Consider the following 6,552-nt stretch of genomic DNA (forward strand, 5'->3'; position numbering starts at 1 on the left):
GGTAACAGGGCTCTGAACATGGAAGAAGCTTCTTTTGGCTGGACTAACCAGGAGAGAATCCACAGGGGACCAGGGAGCCAGATCCTTGAAAGAGGGGATAAGATCCAGGAGGAAGGAGAGCACTGGAGGAAAAGAGGACACGACTTGCACCAGTCTGGAGTGTCTTCCTTTCACTTACACAGCCTTGGGGAGCATGAAGAACACGGAGAAAATCTCTGCCGTGGCATTTTCCGGCTTTGAGGAGCATCGGTGATGTTCTGAATGTGACTTTTCACCTTAATTGCATAACACCTCATCAGGACATTCAGCCTAGAACAAGGTTTTCAGGGAAAGATCCAGAGTAAAGCAAATTTGGAAAGAAAGGGAAAAGTGGAGCAAATTCTCATTTATTGAGCACCTCCATGAGCATGCCCTATTGCTAAGCACTTGAATGTATAGCCATTTAGTCTGCCAATAAAAATACCAAAATTAACAATCCTTTATGGATAGTGTTATTGCTCCTGACTTATAGAAGAAGCAAAAGACATCTAGAGAAGTTAAGCAATTTGGCAAAGGCCACAGAACAAATAAGTACAAATGCTAGAAAGTGATGGTGGTGCTGGGTGTAATGAGAGGCGAAAACAAAGAGCAACTTGGACATTCCTTAGAGATTTGTATTATTTTATTGTCCTCCACCTTTACCTTGTGGGTGCCTTCCTTTCTCCCATCCCCCAATTTTAGTCACATCATAGAATTTCATATTAAAAGTACCCTTAGAAAAGTATCCAACCCCTTCTTTGGGCTTATGAGGAATTGGGCTCAGAGAGGTAAGCCTGTGTGTGTGCCAGGGATCACTCAGCCAGTGAGGAGCAGAGCTCAGAAGCCAGCCTACCCTGTTCCCAAAGCACATGCCAGCCCTAATGAGGAACTGGGTGAGTAGGAGGCACAGAGATGCATGTTGTCTCTAGGCACTTGTAGAAGGAGTTCAGTTTCCTGCTAATTGTCTGACCCACTCCTTATTGAAGATGCAGAATATCTGCCAATTCCAAATCCTAACAGATTCCTACTCTCTTTGCCTTTTGAGTACGGTATGGCAGAGCATGCCATTTCCCACAGGGCTCCTGTTCTCTACCCTGACCCAGGTAGAAAAAGGCGTCATTGAAAAACAAAGTGGGCCACAGAGACTCCCTGCTCTTCACCTTCAGACCCGCCTTAGACCACTGGGAGAAGAGTCAAAGTGGGGGCATATCTGGCAGTTGTGGGCATTTGTCTAGATTGCAAATAAAGTGTCAAGAAACAAGACTCATTATAGGTGTAGCATCTGTTTTTATTCAAAGGCGTATTGACAATGAATAAATGGTGGCTGTATTCTTGGGTTTCCAGCACCTAAATGCAGACTTAGAACCTGGGCCATAGGACTGACTGAGGTAGGGGAGGGGGTCAGAGCAGAGATTCTGACTTTATCTCTCATTGGTATCTCTGGTGATCAGATGGAGAATAGACAAATCAGCCCTCACCATGGGAGAGAGAGGATCCAGTTTCATTTGCTTTCGAAGGCATGCTACTGATGGTTCTTGAGGCCAGCTAGACTAGAAGATAGCGCATGAACTAATTTTCTTTAGTCCAACTTGGCCAGTTGCCACCAACTCTTACTCCCAGGGATTTGGCCAACAATGCTGCCAGACTTGGCAGAAATTGCTCTAAATGGCCATCGCTTTCCTTCCAAACACGCACGCGCGCACACACATCATTAAGAAAGACTGGACATGCCGCATTAAAGTAATTAAAGCTTTCTTGATTCTATCATTTAAAACCACTAAAAAACCTAGAATTCCTGTTAAATAGAATCACCATGTAGACAGTTTTATTTGAAGCCAAGTCTCAAACTTTAAAACTGACTCCAATCCAGTTTTCGTTTTTTCCCCTGGGGCCTTATTCTGTTGACTTGTAGGCAGTTTTACAAGGCTTCTACCAACTAAATGAAGATGGTTTAATCAACCTGCCAGGCACCTCCACTAGCAGAAAAAGTGGAGAAACAATACTAAAGCCAAGAGTTTCTCCTCCCTTTTTCTAAATTTAAAAATGAGACCGGATCAGCCGAAAAATAAACATCTACCAGTCAAATTCCAAATACCAGCTCTGTCTCAATTTAAAGTGTACTTGTATCACATAGCAATTATCCAGAAATATGAGCAGTATAGAAAAAGTCTAGATCAGGGCTCCCAGCTGGTATACTGAAGTCACTTGATAAATGGGAAACCTCTAGCTAGTCACTAACTTCTGTGTGACACATTAGCCACAAAATCTACAGGTATTTACAGTAGGGAGGAATGTGTAGTTGGATGGCATAGACCCACCCCTACTCCCACCACATCCTACTGAACAACACTCTGGGGCCTAGTAAGGGTGACCAAAGCTTGTGAGAATAAAGAATAACATTGTTCTATAAAATAAAAAGGGCTACTTGGGCTCTCTCATTCAGATAAAAACTAATTCTCAACTAACTCCAGAATTAGTTTTCAAAATTTTATTTTTCATTTTGATCCAAAATGATCTAGTTAAATCACCTCTGTTTTTCACTTGTTGCTGTCTAAGTAGATAAATTCTTCCTAGAGTTTTCTGCAAATCTCGGTCCCCTTAGATTTCAATTTCAATGTCATTCAGTGAGGAATCTTGTATCAAACTACATCTCAGTACTCAGAGGGACACCATCTAATACATTATTGTATTTTACTTAAAACTATGTTTTTTTCCAAAGTGTGGCGGTGCATGCTGGCATAATTGGTTATACACAAAAATCACTAAACAGTATCGAAGACCATCATTTTTACTCAAATATTTGGAGGAAAATATATATCTTTGTATGAAAATAATTACTATGGCATAGAAGCAAAATGTCTATAACTGTCAAGACAAAAATGAAGATTTGAAAGATATGTCTGATGGGCCACTTTGACGCCATGTGCCAGACCACCCATGATTGCATATCCACTCTTGCCTGAGGAGGGGAGATCGCGGCAGGGTTCGGGGAAGGGGAGGGCCAGAGAGTATATGTACTCCCTTCTGTCATGCAGAGTACTTTAGCGGAGACATACGAGAAATATTGACAACATGTTTAACAGTAAGGATCCTTTTGATTAAGGAAAATGGTGGCTTTGTGAAAGCTAGAAGCTCGGAGCCATGTTTCCTAAGAGGGGTCCATTCATCACTAGTCGCAAAGAAACGATTTTCAGCAATTCATGGATAAGCACTTCATGTTTCAATGTATGTAAATGTTTTTTCTTTTCTTTTTTTTTTTTCGAATTTTTATTTGCCATTTAATTTTTTTTTATGGCGACATTGGTTAATGAAATCCAGTACATTTTAGGTGTACAATTCAACAGTAAGGCATGTATATATTGCATTGTGTGTTCACCGCCCATAGTTAGATTTCTTTCTGTCACTACATATTTGACCCCATCTACCTCTCCTCTCCCCACTTCCCCTCTGCTAACCACTAGTGTATTGTCCATGTCAATGAGTTTCTGTTTGTTTGTTGCTTTTAGGTTTATAGCCTACAAATAAGTGATGATATGTGGTTTTCAACTTTTTCTGTCTTGCTTATTTCACTTAGCATGATCATCTCAAGGTCCATCCACATTGCCGCAAATGGCAGTATTTCATCTCTTTTTATGGCTGAGTAATATTCCATTGTATATATGTACCACTGCTTCTTTAGCCAATCATCTATTGTAGGACACTTCAGTTGCTTCCATGTCCTGGCCACTGTGAATAATACTGCTATGAACATCAGTGTGCAAAATATCATTTTGAATATGGGTTTTCAAGTCTTTAGGGTAAATACCCAGTAGAAAGATTGCTGGATCATATGGTAGATCAATTCTTAGTTTTTTGAGGAACCTCCATACTGTTTTCCATAGTGGCTGTACCAATTTGCAGTCCCACTGGCAGTGTATGAGAGTTCCTTTTCCTCCGCATCCTCTCCAACACTTATTACTTGTCCTTTTGATAACAGCTATTTTAACAGGTGTGAGATAGTATCTCATTGTGGTTCTGATTTGCGTTTCCCTAATAGTGATGTTGAGCATCTTTTCATATGTTTGTTGGCCATTTGTATGTCTTCTTGAAAGAAGTGTCTGTTCAGGTCCCCTGCCCATTTTTTAATAGGATCGTTTAATTTTGTTGTTATTAAGTTGTATGAGTTCTTTGTGTATTTTGGATATAAGGCCCTCATTGGAGGCATTCCTTGCAAATATCTTTTCCCATTCGGATAGTTGTCTTTTTATCTTGTTGATGGTTTCTTTTGCTGAGCAGAAGCTTTTTAGTTTGATGTAGTCTCATTCATTTATTTTTGCTTTTACTTCCCTTGCCTTTGAGGTCAAATTCATAAAATCCTCCTTAAGTCCAAGGTCCATGAGTTTAGTTCTTATGTTTTCTTCTATGCAATTTATTGGTTCAGGTCTTATATTCAAGTCCTTAATCCATTTTGAGTTAATTTTGGTGTGTGATGATAGACAACAGTCTAGTTTCATTCTTTTGCAGGTGGCTTTCCAGTTTTCTGAGCACCATTTATTGACGAGGCTTTTCTTTCTCTACTGTATGTTTTTGGCTCTTCTGTCAAAAACTATTTGCCCATATAAACATGGGTTTACTTCTGAACTCTCAATTTTGTTCCACTGGTCTGTGTGTCTGTTTTCTTGCCAATACCAGGCCGTTTTGATTGTTGTCACTTTGTAGTATAATTTGAAGTCATACAGAGTGATGCCTCCAGGCTTGTTCTTTTTTCTTAGGATGGCTTTGGCGATTTGGGGTTTTTTGTGCTTCCATACAAATCTGATGATATTTTGTTCTATTTCTTTTAAAAATGCCAATGGGATTTTAATGGGGATTGCATTAAATCTGTATAAAGCTTTAGGTAATAAGGTCATTTTAACTATGCTGATTCTTCCAATCCAAGAACACAGAATATCTTTACATTTCTTTGTATCTTCTTCAATTTCACTTATTAGGGTCTTATAGTTTTCATTATATATATCCTTCAAATGTTTCATTAGGATTTTTCCTAAGTATTTTATTCTTTTTGTTGCAATTGCCAAAGGAATTTTTTTTTCACATCTTTTTTCTGACAATTCATTATTGGAGTATAGGAATGCTATAGATTTTTGAACATTGATTTTGTATCCAGAGACTTTACTATATTTGCTTATTGTTTCTAGTAGTGTTCTTGTGGAGTCTTTAGGGTTTTCTATATAGAGAATCATGTAATCTGCAAATAGTGACAGTTTGACTTCTTTGTTTCCTATTCGGATGCCTTTTATATCTTTCTCTTGCCTGATTGCACTTGCTAGGACCTCCAATGTTGTACTGAATAACAGTGGCGATTGTGGATAGCCTTGCCATGCTCCTGATCTTAGAGGAAAGGCTTTTAGTTTTTCACCATTCAGTGTAATTGGCTGAGAGCTTGTCATATGTGGCCTTTATTATATTAAGGTACTTTCCTTCTGTACCAATTTTGTTAAGCGTCTTGATCATAAATGAATGCCGTATCTTGTCAAGGCTTTTTATGCATCTATTGAATGATCATATGATTCTTATTTTTTAATTTGTTTATGTGGTGTATCACATTAATTGATTTGCATATGTTGAACCATCCCTGTGCCCCTGGGATGAAGCCTACTTGATCGTGGTACATAATCTTTTTAATATGTTTCTGTATTCGGTTCACTAGTATCTCATTTAGGATTTTTGCATCTGTGTTCATGGAGATATTGGTCTGTAGTTTTGTGTGTGTGTGTGTGTTATCTTTACCAGGTTTTGGTATCAGGATAATATTGGCCTCATAAAATGAGTTTAGGAAGTATTGCCTCCTCTTCAATTAATGTTTTTTCTTTTATTTATGGCAAGTTGTACATGTTTCTAATTTTCTTAAAATTTTTCTTTTAAACTGATTTATTTTAAGTAAAAAAATGAGGTGAGCTAAAGAAAAAAGATTAAATAATAGTACATATGGTAACATACAATAAAATTATGAAAGTGATAAGTGAATAACTACACTTATACAATGTAAATCACTATCTTTATACTATTTCTGAGAAATATTATACTTAAGAAGATTAAGAAACACCATACTGTATAAAACCCTAGGACCCAGCTATTAGATCTAAAAAATAGCCTCAAAAAATACTTATTTCCTCACAAAATTATGGAACACCTACCATCATCAATTTTACTCAAATATTTGGAGGAAAATATATCATTGCGTGAAAATAATTACAAACATATACTATGGTATAGAAGCAAAATGTCTATGACTGTCAAGTCAAACATGAAGACAGCCTTACCTAAAGGAGCTACAAGTCCAGGGAGAAGAAAGACTTATCATCTCAAACCACTGCAATGCAAGGTCATCTTTGTCATGATGAACATACTCAAACCGATCAAAGTAAGAGCAGGTGGAACAACAAATAAGACTGCTGGATTCTGGTCAGAGAAGGCTTTGTAAGTGAAGTGATATTTGAGCTGAAACTTAAGAAGTAGTAGAAGTTTACAAAGAGCATTGCATGAGAGCATGAT

Source organism: Pteropus medius, unplaced genomic scaffold (assembly GCF_902729225.1).
Source record: "Pteropus medius unplaced genomic scaffold, Ma_sr-lr_union100, whole genome shotgun sequence".
NCBI lineage: Eukaryota > Metazoa > Chordata > Mammalia > Chiroptera > Pteropodidae > Pteropus > Pteropus medius.